Source organism: Pseudophryne corroboree, chromosome 1 (assembly GCF_028390025.1).
Source record: "Pseudophryne corroboree isolate aPseCor3 chromosome 1, aPseCor3.hap2, whole genome shotgun sequence".
NCBI classification, from domain to species: domain Eukaryota; kingdom Metazoa; phylum Chordata; class Amphibia; order Anura; family Myobatrachidae; genus Pseudophryne; species Pseudophryne corroboree.
The window spans coordinates 1,229,237,548-1,229,254,140 of NC_086444.1; the positions used below are offsets into that span (position 1 = coordinate 1,229,237,548).

General features: G+C 50.4%; 1 protein-coding gene across 12 annotated transcripts in view; it reads left to right on the forward strand.

The window, feature by feature from the left end:
- Positions 1-5,994: 5,994 nt before the first annotated feature.
- The window catches only part of LOC134931284 (PC-esterase domain-containing protein 1A-like), a 124,367-nt gene continuing 113,768 nt past the window's right edge, over positions 5,995-16,593 (forward strand). For 9 of the 12 annotated variants that reach the window (XM_063925400.1, XM_063925403.1, XM_063925410.1 and 6 more), the window contains exon 1: positions 5,995-6,088. The gene's annotated coding sequence lies outside the window, so the exon portion shown is untranslated. The other 3 variants (XM_063925406.1, XM_063925407.1, XM_063925408.1) reach the window with 3 other exon arrangements.

Sequence of the window (16,593 nt, forward strand, 5' to 3'; positions counted from 1 at the left end):
CGTTCCTGTATATAAGCACCCCCTCCGTTCCTCTATGTAAGCACCACCTCCGTTCCTGTATATAAGCACCCCCTCCGTTCCTGTATATAAGCACCCCCTCCGTTCCTGTATATAAGCACCACCTCCGTTCCTGTGTATAAGCACCCCCTCCGTTCCTCTATGTAAGCTCCACCTCCGTTCCTGTATATAAGCACCCCCTCCGTTCCTGTATATAAGCATCCCCTCCGTTCCTCTATGTAAGCACCACCTCCGTTCCTGTATATAAGCACCACCTCCGTTCCTGTGTATAAGCACCCCCTCCGTTCCTCTATGTAAGCACCACCTCTGTTCCTGTATATATGCACCACCTCCGTTCCTGTGTATAAGCACCACCTCCGTTCCTGTATATAAGCACCACCTCCGTTCCTCTATATAAGCACCACCTCCGTTCCTGTATATAAGCACCACCTCCGTTCCTGTATATAAGCACCCCCTCCGTTCCTGTATATAAGCATCCCCTCCGTTCCTGTATGTAAGCACCACCTCCGTTCCTGTATATAAGCACCACCTCCGCTCCTGTGTATAAGCACCCCCTCCGTTCCTCTATGCAAGCACCACCTCCGTTCCTGTATATAAGCACCACCTTCGTTCCTGTATATAAGCACCACCTCCGTTCCTCTATGTAAGCACCACCTCCGTTCCTGTATATAAGCACCCCCTCCGTTCCTCTATGCAAGCACCCCCTCCGTTCCTGTATATAAGCACCTTCTCCGTTCAAGTGTATAAGCACCTTCTCCGTTCCTGTGTATAAGCACCACCTCTGTTCCTGTGTATAAACACTCCCTCCGTTCCTGTGTATAAGCACCACCTCCGTTCCTGTGTATAAGCACCCCCCCATTCCTCTATATAAGCACCACCTCCGTTCCTGTATATAAGCACCCCCTCCGTTCCTGTGTATAAGCACCCCCTCCGTTCCTCTATGTAAGCACCACCTCCGTTCCTGTATATAAGCACCCCCTCCGTACCTGTGTATAAGCACCACCTCCGTTCCTGTATATAAGCACCCCCTCCGTTCCTGTATATAAGCACCCCCTCCGTTCCTGTGTATAAGCACCCCCTCCGTTCCTGTATATAAGCACCCCCTCCTTTCCTGTATATAAGCACCCCCTCCGTTCCTGTGTATAAGTACCCCCTCCGTTCCTGTGTATAAGCACCCCCTCCGTTCCTGTGTATAAGCACCCCCTACATTCCTGTATATAAGCACCACCTCCGTCCCTGTATATAAGCACCACCTCCGTTCCTGTATATAAGCACCCCCTCCGTTCCTGTATATAAGCACCACCTCCGTTCCAGTATATAAGCACCACCTCCGTTCCTGTATATAAGCACCACCTCCATTCCTGTATATAAGCACCCCCTCCATTCCTGTATATAAGCACCCCCTCCGTTCCTGTATATAAGCACCCCCTCCGTTCCTGTATATAAGCACCACCTCCGTTCCTGTGTATAAGCACCCCCTCCGTTCCTCTATGTAAGCACCACCTCCGTTCCTGTATATAAGCACCCCCTCCGTTCCTGTATATAAGCATCCCCTCCGTTCCTCTATGTAAGCACCACCTCCGTTCCTATATATAAGCACCACCTCCGTTCCTGTGTATAAGCACCCCCTCCGTTCCTCTATGTAAGCACCACCTCCGTTCCTGTATATAAGCACCACCTCCGTTCCTGTATATAAGCACCCCCTCCGTTCCTCTATGTAAGCACCACCTCCGTTCCTGTATGTAAGCACCACCTCCGTTCCTGTATATAAGCACCCCCTCCGTTCCTGTATATAAGCACCACCTCCGTTCCTCTATGTAAGCACCACCTCCGTTCCTGTATATAAGCACCCCCTCCATTCCTGTGTATAAGCATCCCCTCCGTTCCTCTATGTAAGCACCAGCTCCGTTCCTGTATATAAGCACCCCCTCCGTTCCTGTATATAATCATCCCCTCCGTTCCTCTATGTAAGCACCATCTCCGTTCCTGTATATAAGCACCACCTCCGTTCCTGTGTATAAGCACCCCCTCCGTTCCTCTATGTAAGCACCACCTCCGTTCCTGTATATAAGCACCCCCTCCATTCCTGTATATAAGCATCCCCTCCGTTCCTCTATGTAAGCACCACCTCCGTTCCTGTGTATAAGCACCCCCTCCGTTCCTGTGTATAAGCACCCCCTCCGTTCCCTATGTAAGCACCACCTCCGTTCCTGTATATAAGCACCACCTCCGTTCCTGTATATAAGCACCCCCTCCGTTCCTCTATGTAAGCACCACCTCCGTTCCTGTATGTAAGCACCCCCTCCGTTCCTGTATATAAGCACCCCCTCCGTTCCTGTATATAAGCACCACCTCCGTTCCTCTATGTAAGCACCACCTCCGTTCCTGTATATAAGCACCCCCTCCGTTCCTGTGTATAAGCATCCCCTCCGTTCCTCTATGTAAGCACCACGTGCGTTCCTGTATATAAGCACCCCCTCCGTTCCTCTATGTAAGCACCACCTCCGTTCCTGTATATAAGCACCCGCTCCGTTCCTCTATATAAGCACCACCTCCGTTCCTCTATATAAGCACCACCTCCGTTCCTCTATGTAAGCACCACCTCGTTCCTGTATATAAGCACCACCTCCGTTCCTGTATATAAGCACCACCTCCGTTCCTGTATATAAGCACCCCCTCCGTTCCTGTATATAAGCACCACCTCCGTTCCTGTATATAAGCACCCCCTCCGTTCTTGTATATAAGCATCCCCTCCGTTCCTCTATGTAAGCACCACCTCCGTTCCTGTATATAAGCACCACCTCCGTTCCTGTGTATTTTTTTATTTATTTATTTATTTATTAACAGTTTCTTATATAGCGCAGCATATTCCGTTGCGCTTTACAATTAGAACAACAGTAATAGAACAAAACTGGGTAAAAACAGACATAGAGGTAGGAAGGCCCTGCTCGCAAGCTTACAATCTATTGGGAAATAGGCATAGATACACAAGGAGAGATGCTACCTATTGCATAATGGTCCACCAGATTGCTAGGTTCTTTATGGGGTTGTATGATGATACCCCACAAAGTTATCCAAGTGTCAGGAGGGTGTGAGACTAAAGAAAGACAAGATATGTGATGTTATGAATACTCTACGGAGGATGTAATTAGATAGGGAAGCACTGAAGGTTATGTGGGTGGGTCTGGAATTTGATAGGCTTGTCTGAATAGGTGAGTTTTCAGGGAACATTTAAAGGTTTGGAGACTAGAGGCGAGTCTTACTGTGCGTGGGAGGGCATTCCACAGAGTGGGTGAAGCCCGGATAAAGTCCTGTAATTTTGAGTGTGAACAAGTAATGCGTGTGGATGAGAGACGTAGATCTTGTGCAGAGCGGAGAGGTCGGGTAGGGAGATATTTTGAGATGAGTGAAGAGATGTATGTTGGTGCAGTTTGGTTAATAGCCTTGTATGTGAGTAAAAGTATTTTATATTTAATACGGTAGAATAAGCACCCCCTCCGTTCCTGTGTATAAGCACCCCCTCCGTTCCTGTATGTAAGCACCCATTATGAAGGTGTTTCCAATCCGATCCGATGCACGGCCCCGTGAGCATCGGATCGGATCCTCCAGATTGAAGGTGCTGCACATTCCTATCAGGTCCGACCCCGCAGGCATGGCTGGGAGCGCCCAGGATACTTTGTATGCAAAAAGACAGCACCAGGGTGATCGCCTGCGACATGTCATGTTAGTGTATGGAGCCCTTTAGTCACGCTGATTCAGGTAAGCACATACACCTGCAATGTCACACTCCTGATGTCACAGCTGGGTAGGCATGTGAATTTGCCCGAGCAGCTGTGACGTCAGTCCCTGCAGCCATGACATCAGTCCCTGCAGATGTTGTCAGCCCATGCAGCCATGTTGTCAGTCCCTGCAGCCATGTCGTTAGTCCCTGCAGATGTTGTCAGCCCATGCAGCCATGTCGTCAGTCCCCGCAGCCATTACATCAGTCCCTGCAGCCATGTTGTCAGTCCCTGCAGCCATGTCGTCAGTCCCCGCAGCCATTACATCAGTCCCTGCAGCCATGTTGTCAGTCCCTGCAGCCATGTCGTCAGTCCTCGCAGCCTTGTTGTCAGCCCCTGCAGCCGTGTTGTCAGTCCCTGCAGCCGTGTCGCCAGTCTCCGCAGCTGCAACATCAGTCCTGCAGCTGTGTCGTCAGTCCCTGCAGCCGTGACATCAGTCCCGCAGCTGTGTTGTCAGTCCCAGCAGCCGCGCCAGTCCCCGCAGCCGTGTCGTCAGTCTCCGCAGCCGCAACATCAGTCCCGCAGCTGTGTTATTCAGCCCCTGCAACCATGTCATCAGTTCCAGCAGCAGCGTCAGTCCCAGCAGCCGTGTCGTCAGCCCCTGCAGCCTGTCGTCAGTTTCTGCAGCCATGACATCAGTCCGCCGTGTCGTCAGCTCCCGCAGCCGTGTCGTCAGCTCCCGCAGCCGTGTCGTCAGCACCCGCAGCCGTGTCGTCAGCCCCTGCAGCCGTGATGTCAGTTCCAGCAGCCGTGTCGTTAGTCCCCGCAGCTGTGTCATCAATCCACGTAGCCGTGTCATCAGCCCCCGCAGCCGTGTCGTCAGTCCACGCAGCCATGTTGTCAGTCCCCGCAGCAGTGTCATCAGTCCCTGCAGCCGTGTCGTCAGTTACCGCAGCAATGTCGTCAGTCCCTGCAGTCAGCATACATCAGATATTGCTTACTCTTCTGGAACAGACGGGTGGCTCCTGTAAATTGTGTGGCGCTGGTGGTATATGGCGGATGGTAAAGCCACGGCGTGGTATATGGCGGATGGTGAAGCCACGGCGTATTATATGGCGGATGGTGAATCCACGGCGTGGTATATGGCGGATGGTGAAGCCACGGTGTGGCATATGGCGGATGGTGAAGTCAAGGTGTGGTATATGGCGGATGGTGAAGCTACGGCGTGGCATATGGCGAATGGTGAATCCACGGCGTGTTATATGGCGGATGGTGAAGGCACGGCGTGGTATATGGCGAATGGTGAAGCCAAGGTGTGGCATATGGCAGATGGTGAAGCCACGGCGTGGTATATGGCGGATGGTGAAGGCACGGCGTGGTATATGGCGGATGGTGAAGCCAAGGTGTGGTATATGGTGGATGGTGAAGGCATGGCGTGGTATATGGCGGATGGTGAAGGTACGGTGTGGTATATGGCGGATGGTGAAGGCACGGCGTGGTATATGGCGGATGGTGAAGGCACGGCGCGGTATATGGCGGATGGTGAAGGCACGGCGTGGTATATGGCGGATGGTGAAGCCAAGGTGTGGTATATGGTGGATGGTGAAGGCATGGCGTGGTATATGGCGGATGGTGAAGGTACGGTGTGGTATATGGCGGATGGTGAAGGCACGGCGTGGTATATGGCGGATGGTGAAGGCACGGCGCGGTATATGGCGGATGGTGAAGGCACGGCGTGGTATATGGCGGATGGTGAAGGCACGGCGTGGTATATAGCGGATGGTGAAGGCACGGCGTGGTATATGGCGGATGGTGAAGGCACGGCGTGGTATATGGCGGATGGTGAAGGCACGGCGTGGTATATGGCGGATGGGGAATATACTTTGGCCATTGATGGGGGAGAAGTTGAACCACAGATCAGATGACTGTTTTGTTTTTTTCTAGAGTGTAGGGACACACAGACCATAGCTCCGCCCCCAACACCCACGAGGCCCCGCCCACAGGTCAGTCAGCGAAAGTTCAGGAACGACCATCGGTGTGTGTCATATGAAACCACCGATGGCCATGTACTGCATAATACGGCGACCTGCCAGGTAGGTACCCCAACGGCCAATCCCCAGCGTGATGCCCGGCACCAGACCATAACACACGGGGGCGGGTGTCACACGTGTGCTGGGCGTCGCCAGGCTGTGTGGGCGGGTGCGAACCGTAACGGCGATGAGCGGGGAGAGTGGGCGTGGTCACATTGTATGGGCGTGGTCAGGGTATGTGGGCGGGGTCCCTGGCGGCGGGACGGGCGGGCATCACGAGCGCAGTGCAGTAACAGTTACAGAGTTCCTGTGCTCGGGGCGGTGAGTAACGGGCGGCAGCGGCGCCGGGTGTCTCACCCGTGTGCTGTGCGGAGCAGTGTGTGACTCTGTAGCGGATCCCGGGGCAGAGCATTGTGTGTGTATACAGCATGTAGAAGTTCCCAGTGCAGAGCATTGTGTGTATGTATACGGCATGTAGAAGTTCCCAGTGCAGAGCATTGTGTGTATGTATACGGCATGTAGAAGTTCCCAGTGCAGAGCATTGTGTGTATGTATACGGCATGTAGAAGTTCCCAGTGCAGAGCATTGTGTGTATGTATACAGCATGTAGAAGTTCCCAGTGCAGAGCATTGTGTGTATGTATACGGCATGTAGAAGTTCCCAGTGCAGAGCATTGTGTGTATGTATACAGCATGTAGAAGTTCCCAGTGCAGAGCATTGTGTGTATGTATACAGCATGTAGAAGTTCCCAGTGCAGAGCATTGTGTGTATGTATACGGCATGTAGAAGTTCCCTGTGCAGAGCATTGTGTGTATGTATACAGCATGTAGAAGTTCCCAGTGCAGAGCATTGTGTGTATGTATACAGCATGTAGAAGTTCCCAGTGCAGAGCATTGTGTGTATACAGCATGTAGAAGTTCCCAGTGCAGAGCATTGTGTGTATACAGCATGTAGAAGTTCCCAGTGCAGAGCATTGTGTGTATGTATACGGCATGTAGAAGTTCCCAGTGCAGAGCATTGTGTGTATGTATACAGCATGTAGAAGTTCCCAGTGCAGAGCATTGTGTGTATGTATACAGCATGTAGAAGTTCCCAGTGCAGAGCATTGTGTGTATGTATACGGCATGTAGAAGTTCCCAGTGCAGAGCATTGTGTGTATGTATACGGCATGTAGAAGTTCCCAGTGCAGAGCATTGTGTATGTATACAGCATGTAGAAGTTCCCAGTGCAGAGCATTGTGTGTATGTATACAGCATGTAGAAGTTCCCAGTGCAGAGCATTGTGTGTATGTATACAGCATGTAGAAGTTCCCAGTGCAGAGCATTGTGTGTATGTATACAGCATGTAGAAGTTCCCAGTGCAGAGCATTGTGTGTATGTATACAGCATGTAGAAGTTCCCAGTGCAGAGCATTGTGTGTATGTATACAGCATGTAGAAGTTCCCAGTGCAGAGCATTGTGTGTATGTATACAGCATGTAGAAGTTCCCAGTGCAGAGCATTGTGTGTATGTATACAGCATGTAGAAGTTCCCAGTGCAGAGCATTGTGTGTATGTATACAGCATGTAGAAGTTCCCAGTGCAGAGCATTGTGTGTATGTATACGGCATGTAGAAGTTCCCAGTGCAGAGCATTGTGTGTATGTATACAGCATGTAGAAGTTCCCAGTGCAGAGCATTGTTTGTATGTATACAGCATGTAGAAGCTCCCAGTGCAGAGCATTGTGTATGTATACAGCATGTAGAAGCTCCCAGTGCAGAGCATTGTGTGTATGTATACAGCATGTAGAAGTTCCCAGTGCAGAGCATTGTGTGTATGTATACAGCATGTAGAAGTTCCCAGTGCAGAGCATTGTGTGTATGTATACAGCATGTAGAAGCTCCCAGTGCAGAGCATTGTGTGTATGTATACGGCATGTAGAAGTTCCCAGTGCAGAGCATTGTGTGTATGTATACGGCATGTAGAAGTTCCCAGTGCAGAGATTGTGTGTATACAGCATGTAGAAGTTCCCAGTGCAGAGCATTGTGTGTATGTATACGGCATGTAGAAGTTCCCAGTGCAGAGCATTGTGTGTATGTATACGGCATGTAGAAGTTCCCAGTGCAGAGATTGTGTGTATACAGCATGTAGAAGTTCCCAGTGCAGAGCATTGTGTGTATGTATACGGCATGTAGAAGTTCCCAGTGCAGAGCATTGTGTGTATGTATACGGCATGTAGAAGTTCCCAGTGCAGAGCATTGTGTGTATGTATACAGCATGTAGAAGCTCCCAGTGCCGAGCATTGTGTGTATGTATACAGCATGTAGAAGTTCCCTGTGCAGAGCATTGTGTGTATGTATACAGCATGTAGAAGTTCCCAGTGCAGAGCATTGTTTGTATGTATACAGCATGTAGAAGCTCCCAGTGCAGAGCATTGTGTATGTATACAGCATGTAGAAGTTCCCTGTGCAGAGCATTGTTTGTATGTATACAGCATGTAGAAGCTCCCAGTGCAGAGCATTGTGTATGTATACAGCATGTAGAAGTTCCCAGTGCAGAGCATTGTGTGTATGTATACAGCATGTAGAAGTTCCCAGTGCAGAGATTGTGTGTATACAGCATGTAGAAGTTCCCAGTGCAGAGATTGTGTGTATACAGCATGTAGAAGTTCCCAGTGCAGAGCATTGTGTATGTATTATACAGCATGTAGAAGTTCCCAGTGCAGAGCATTGTGTGTATGTATACAGCATGTAGAAGTTCCCAGTGCAGAGCATTGTGTGTGTGTATACAGCATGTAGAAGTTCCCAGTGCAGAGCATTGTGTGTATGTATACAGCATGTAGAAGCTCCCAGTGCAGAGCATTGTGTATGTATACAGCATGTAGAAGTTCCCAGTGCAGAGCATTGTGTGTATATACAGCATGTAGAAGTTCCCAGTGCAGAGCATTGTGTGTATACAGCATGTAGAAGCTCTCAGTGCAGAGCATTGTGTGTATGTATACAGCATGTAGAAGTTCCCAGTGCAGAGCATTGTGTGTATGTATACGGCATGTAGAAGCTCCCAGTGCAGAGCATTGTGTGTATGTATACAGCATGTAGAAGCTCCCAGTGCAAGCATTGTGTATGTATACAGCATGTAGAAGTTCCCAGTGCAGAGCATTGTGTGTATGCATACGGCATGTAGAAGTTCCCAGTGCAGAGCATTGTGTGTATGTATACGGCATGTAGAAGCTCCCAGTGCAGAACATTGTGTGTATGTATACAGCATGTAGAAGCTCCCAGTGCAAGCATTGTGTATGTATACAGCATGTAGAAGTTCCCAGTGCAGAGCATTGTGTGTATGTATACAGCATGTAGAAGCTCCCAGTGCAGAGCATTGTGTGTATGTATACAGCATGTAGAAGTTCTCAGTGCAGAGCATTGTGTGTATGTATACAGCATGTAGAAGTTCACAGTGCAGAGCATTGTGTGTATGTATACAGCATGTAGAAGCTCCCAGTGCAGAGCATTGTGTGTGTATACAGCATGTAGAAGTTCCCAGTGCAGAGCATTGTGTACAGCATGTAGAAGCTCCCAGTGCAGAGCATTGTGTGTATGTATACAGCATGTAGAAGTTCCCAGTGCAGAGCATTGTGTGTGTATACAGCATGTAGAAGCTCCCAGTGCAGAGCATTGTGTGTATATACAGCATGTAGAAGTTCCCAGTGCAGAGCATTGTGTGTATATACAGCATGTAGAAGTTCCCAGTGCAGAGCATTGTGTGTGTATACAGCATGTAGAAGCTCCCAGTGCAGAGCATTGTGTATGTATACAGCATGTAGAAGTTCCCAGTGCAGAGCATTGTGTGTATGTATACGGCATGTAGAAGCTCCCAGTGCAGAGCATTGTGTGTGTATACATACAGCATGTAGAAGTTCCCAGTGCAGAACATTGTGTATACAGCATGTAGAAGCTCCCAGTGCAGAGCATTGTGTGTGTATACATACAGCATGTAGAAGTTCCCAGTGCAGAACATTGTGTGTATACAGCATGTAGAAGCTCCCAGTGCAGAGCATTGTGTGTATGTATACAGCATGTAGAAGTTCCCAGTGCAGAGCATTGTGTATGTATACAGCATGTAGAAGCTCCCAGTGCAGAGCATTGTGTATGTATACAGCATGTAGAAGTTCCCAGTGCAGAGCATTGTGTGTATGTATACAGCATGTAGAAGTTCCCAGTGCAGAGCATTGTGTGTATGTATACAGCATGTAGAAGTTCCCAGTGCAGAGCATTGTGTGTGTATACAGCATGTAGAAGTTCCCTGTGCAGAGCATTGTGTGTATGTATACAGCATGTAGAAGTTCCCAGTGCAGAACATTGTGTGTATGTATACAGCATGTAGAAGCTCCCAGTGCAGAGCATTGTGTATGTATACAGCATGTAGAAGCTCCCAGAGCAGAGCATGCAGAAGTTCCCAGTGCAGAGCATTGTATGTGTGTGTGTGTGCAGAGGATCCCTGTGATGAGCAATGTGGTTATGCAGTTTCCGCATGTAGAGTTTGTGTGAGTATGTAGTTTACCCATGCAGATCATTTTGTGTATTCGTTTGTACGGATTCCCCTTTGCAGAGCAGTGTGTATATGTACAGGTTCACATTTGCAGAGCATTGTGTATGTGCAGGTTCCCCTTTGCAGAGCATTGCGTGTTGTCTATACAGGGTCCCCCTTTGCAGAGCATTGCGTGTTGTCTATACAGGTTCCCCCTTTGCAGAGCATTGCGTGTTGTCTATACAGGTTCCCCCTTTGCAGAGCATTGCGTGTGGTCTATACAGGTTCCCACTTTGCAGAGCATTGCGTGTGGTCTATACAGGTTCCCCCTTTGCAGAGCATTGCGTGTGGTCTATACAGGTTCCCCCTTTGCAGAGCATTGCGTGTGGTCTATACAGGTTCCCCCTTTGCAGAGCATTGCGTGTGGTCTATACAGGTTCCCCCTTTGCAGAGCATTGCGTGTGGTCTATACAGGTTCCCCCTTTGCAGAGCATTGCGTGTGGTCTATACAGGTTCCCCCTTTGCAGAGCATTGCGTGTGGTCTATACAGGTTCCCCCTTTGCAGAGCATTGCGTGTGGTCTATACAGGTTCCCCCTTTGCAGAGCATTGCGTGTGGTCTATACAGGTTCCCCCTTTGCAGAGCATTGCGTGTGGTCTATACAGGTTCCCCCTTTGCAGAGCATTGCGTGTGTCTATGTACAGGTTCCCCCTTTGCAGAGCAGTATATGTCTATATAGAGGTTTCCCCATGCAGAGCGTTGTTTGGATCTATGTATAGTTTCCCCATGTATAGTGCTGGGTGTGTCTACTGTGCATGTCTGGAGGTCAGTCATGCAGAGTATTAAGCAGTTGTGCATCAGTGGTGGCCAGCCGTGCAGAGCATATTGCCTACCCATGCCCATCCGCTGTGTGGGATCCCCCCATAGCTGCACCCAGTCAGAGGATGTCCTACCCCCACCCCCTGTACATGTCTAGTGGTCAGTCATGCAGAGTATTACGCTTATGTGGCTCTTTGGTGGCCAGCCGCGCAGAGCGCCAAGTGTCTGTGCGTATCTGGGGGCCATTTCTGGGTGTCTGTGCCTCGTGTGTGTGTTTCTCTGTGTCTCTATGTGGTGTGTATGTGTGGGTGTATCTGTGCCTCCATGTAGTGTATGTATTCCTGTGCGTGTCTGTGCCTCCATATAGTGCGTGTATGCGTGTCTGTGACTCCATATAGTGCATGTATGTGTGTCTGTGACTCCATGTAGTGCGTGTGGGGGTGTCTGACTCCCATGTAGTGTGTGTGTGTGCGTCTGTGACTCCATGTAGTGCGTGTGTGTGTGGGGATGTCTGTGACTCCATGTAGTGCGTGTGTGTGTGTGTGTGTGTGTGTGGGGATGTCTGTGACTCCATGTAGTGTGTGTGTGTGTGTGTGGGGATGTCTGTGACTCCATGTAGTGCGTGTGTGTGGGGATGTCTGTGACTCCATGTAGTGTGTGTGTGTGGGGATGTCTGTGACTCCATGTAGTGCGTGTGTGTGGGGATGTCTGTGACTCCATGTAGTGCGTGTGTGTGGGGATGTCTGTGACTCCATGTAGTGTGTGTGTGTGGGGATGTCTGTGACTCCATGTAGTGCGTGTGTGTGTGTGTGTGTGGGGGGATGTCTGTGACTCCATGTAGTGTGTGTGTGTGTGTGTGGGGGGATGTCTGTGACTCCATGTAGTGCGTGTGTGTGTGTGTGTGGATGTCTGTGACTCCATGTAGTGCGTGTGTGTGTGTGGGGATGTCTGTGACTCCATGTAGTGCGTGTGTGTGTGTGGGGATGTCTGTGACTCCATGTAGTGCGTGTGTGTGTGGGGATGTCTGTGACTCCATGTAGTGTGTGTGTGTGGATGTCTGTGACTCCATGTAGTGTGTGTGTGTGTGTGTGGGGATGTCTGTGACTCCATGTAGTGCGTGTGTGTGTGTGTGGGGATGTCTGTGACTCCATGTAGTGCATGTGTGTGGGGATGTCTGTGACTCCATGTAGTGCGTGTGGGGGTGTCTGTGACTCCATGTAGTGCTTGTGTGCAGGGTGTCTGTGACTCCATGTAGTGCGGGATGTCTGTGACTCCATGTAGTGCGTGTGTGGGGGTGTCTGTGACTCCATGTAGTGCGTGTGTGTGGGGGTGTCTGTGACTCCATGTAGTGCGTGTGTGTGTGGGGGTGTCTGTGACTCCATGTAGTGCTTGTGTGCAGGGTGTCTGTGACTCCATGTAGTGCGGGATGTCTGTGACTCCATGTAGTGCGTGTGTGGGGGTGTCTGTGACTCCATGTAGTGCGTGTGTGTGGGGGTGTCTGTGACTCCATGTAGTGCGTGTGTGTGGGGGTGTCTGTGACTCCATGTAGTGCGTGTGTGTGGGGGTGTCTGTGACTCCATGTAGTGCGTGTGTGTGGGGGTGTCTGTGACTCCATGTAGTGCGTGTGTGTGGGGGTGTCTGTGACTCCATGTAGTGCGTGTGTGCTTGTCTGTGACTCCATGTAGGGCGCATGTGGGTGTGTGTCTGTGACTCCATGTAGTGCGTGTGTGTGTGGGGGTGTCTGTGACTCCATGTAGTGCGTGTGTGTGGGGGTGTCTGTGACTCCCATGTAGTTTGTGTGTGTGGGGGTGTCTGTCCCTCCATGTAGTGTGTGTGTGGGGGTGTCTGTGACTCCATGTAGTGCGTGTGTGTGGGGGTGTCTGTGACTCCATGTAGTGCGTGTGTGTGGGGGTGTCTGTGACTCCATGTAGTGCGTGTGTGGGGGTGTCTGTGACTCCATTTAGTGTGTCTGTGACTCCATGTAGTGCGGGGTGTCCGTGACTCCATGTAGTGCGGGATGTCTGTGACTCCATGTAGTGCGTGTGTGGGGGTGTCTGTGACTCCATATAGTGCGTGTGTGTGTGGGGGTGTCTGTCCCTCCATGTAGTGTGTGTGTGGGGGTGTCTGTGACTCCATGTAGTGCGTGTGTGTGGGGGTGTCTGTGACTCCATGTAGTGCGTGTGTGGGGGTGTCTGTGACTCCATGTAGTGTGTGTGGGGGTGTCTGTGACTCCATTTAGTGTGTCTGTGACTCCATGTAGTGTGTGTGGGGGTGTCTGACTCCATGTAGCGTGTCTGTGTCTCCATGTAGCGTGTCTGTGACTCCATGTAGCGTGTCTGTGCCTCCATGTGGGGGGGGGTGTCTGTGCCTCCATGTGGGGGGGGGTGTCTGTGCCTCCATGTAGCGTGTGTGGGGGTGTCCGTGCCTCCATGTAGTGTGTGTGTGGGGGTGTCTGTGACTCCATGTAGTGCGTGTGTGTGGGGGTGTCTGTGACTCCATGTAGCGTGTGTGTGGCGGTGTCTGTGCCTCATGTAGCGTGTGTGGCGGTGTCTGTGCCTCCATGTAGCGTGTGTGTGGGGGGTGTCTGTGCCTCCATGCAGCGTGTGTGTGGGGGGTGTCTGTGCCTCCATGCAGCGTGTGTGTGGGGGTGTCTGTGCCTCCATGTAGCGTGTGTGTGGGGGTCTCTGTGCCTCCATGTAGCGTGTGTGTGGGGGTCTCTGTGCCTCCATGTAGCGTGTGTGTGGGGGTCTCTGTGCCTCCATGTAGCGTGTGTGTGGGGGTGTCTGTGCCTCCGTCATCCCCTCAGCTCTCTGTGTGTTGCAGTACTTAGCGTCCCCCATGATTTGGGGACATCTTCGGATTTCTCTTCCCACTCCAAGTTCCTCATTGAGTCTGCGCCACGCATAATGGTGAGCACACCATACTTCTAGCGTCACGCCGTCTTCGTCCTCACACTAGGGACTGGCCTGTTGCATTCCCGGTATATACCTGGGCCGCTGCTATTACCCCTGAGCTCAGTACAGTGCTCTCTTCGCCTAGAAGGCGGACATTTTGCCACTGTATGTTAATGCAATCTGTTCCTTCAGAGTAGATATCCTGAAGCACAAGTTCCTGTATAGGATATGCTCATGGATATTGGGTGACAAGATGGCGGACACTGCGCTGATTGGCTGACAGGCTCACTGTGAGAAGTCTGACATTGCATGTCCCGTGAGCAGCCATTTTAGGCTCTGTAACGCTCCCTCCTGTGTTCTTTGTGGTGTCCCTAGTAAGTCTGCATAGGAAGAAACGCCACCCCCATTGTGAATGTGTCCACACCCCTAACAATGACCTCCCACCCTGCGCCGATTTAGGGACTGTAAGTGCTGGGGTATAGGCAGGGCTCTGCTGACAGGATATGACACGGCTCTGTTGTATAGCAGTATACATGGACGGGGTTGTGTATTTGCCTCTGGTTCATTATTACGCTAGGAGTTACTGGGATTGGTAGCTGTAGGGGTGGATTGGCTGCTGTGTCTGTATTTAATGCTCCGGTACAGTGTATCCGCAGACTGTGGTGGCAGCCATTTTGTGTTCTCTGGTAACTAAGGAGATGGTGGCGTAAAAATAAAGCAGCCAGTATTTACCCTGCACAGAAACAAAATAACCCACCCAAGTCTAACTCTCTCTGCACATGTTACATCTGCCCCACCTGCAGTGCAGCATGGTTTTGCCCAACTGCTAACAATTTTGCTGCTACGATCAACTCTGAATTACTCCCATTACCTCTCCTTACATTACCGATGCAGACCACTGCAGTGACCACTAGCTGCCGTCAGGGGCTAATGTTATACACTGAGCACCTGTCACACTCGGTCAGTAACGCACACAGCTGGTAATATGTATGTGTGTGTATGCACATATATAGTAATACATATACCACTCTTGGGTGTGCGGGCGCAGTCCGATATACACACCGCATTGCAGTGTGTATATTAGAGATGAGCGCCTGAAATTTTTCGGGTTTTGTGTTTTGGTTTTGGGTTCGGTTCCGCGGCCGTGTTTTGGGTTCGAACGCGTTTTGGCAAAACCTCACCGAATTTTTTTTGTCGGATTCGGGTGTGTTTTGGATTCGGGTGTTTTTTCAAAAAACACTAAAAAACAGCTTAAATCATAGAATTTGGGGGTCATTTTGATCCCAAAGTATTATTAACCTCAAAAACCATAATTTACACTCATTTTCAGTCTATTCTGAATACCTCACACCTCACAATATTATTTTTAGTCCTAAAATTTGCACCGAGGTCGCTGTGTGAGTAAGATAAGCGACCCTAGTGGCCGACACAAACACCGGGCCCATCTAGGAGTGGCACTGCAGTGTCACGCAGGATGTCCCTTCCAAAAAACCCTCCCCAAACAGCACATGACGCAAAGAAAAAAAGAGGCGCAATGAGGTAGCTGAGTGAGTAAGATAAGCGACCCTAGTGGCCGACACAAACACCGGGCCCATCTAGGAGTGGCACTGCAGTGTCACGCAGGATGTCCCTTCCAAAAAACCCTCCCCAAACAGCACATGACGCAAAGAAAAAAAGAGGCGCAGTGAGGTAGCTGTGTGAGTAAGATTAGCGACCCTAGTGGCCGACACAAACACCGGGCCCATCTAGGAGTGGCACTGCAGTGTCACGCAGGATGTCCCTTCCAAAAAACCCTCCCCAATCAGCACATGATGCAAAGAAAAATAAAAGAAAAAAGAGGTGCAAGATGGAATTGTCCTTGGGCCCTCCCACCCACCCTTATGTTGTATAAACAAAACAGGACATGCACACTTTAACCAACCCATCATTTCAGTGACAGGGTCTGCCACACGACTGTGACTGATATGACGGGTTGGTTTGGACCCCCCCCAAAAAAGAAGCAATTAATCTCTCCTTGCACAAACTGGCTCTACAGAGGCAAGATGTCCACCTCATCATCACCCTCCGATATATCACCGTGTACATCCCCCTCCTCACAGATTATCAATTCGTCCCCACTGGAATCCACCATCTCAGCTCCCTGTGTACTTTGTGGAGGCAATTGCTGCTGGTCAATGTCTCCGCGGAGGAATTGATTATAATTCATTTTAATGAACATCATCTTCTCCACATTTTCTGGATGTAACCTCGTACGCCGATTGCTGACAAGGTGAGCGGCGGCACTAAACACTCTTTCGGAGTACACACTTGTGGGAGGGCAACTTAGGTAGAATAAAGCCAGTTTGTGCAAGGGCCTCCAAATTGCCTCTTTTTCCTGCCAGTATAAGTACGGACTGTGTGACGTGCCTACTTGGATGCGGTCACTCATATAATCCTCCACCATTCTATCAATGTTGAGAGAATCATATGCAGTGACAGTAGACGACATGTCCGTAATCGTTGTCAGGTCCTTCAGTCCGGACCAGATGTCAGCATCAGCAGTCGCTCCAGACTGCCCTGCATCACCGCCAGCGGGTGGGCTCGGAATTCTGAGCCTTTTCCTCGCACCCCCAG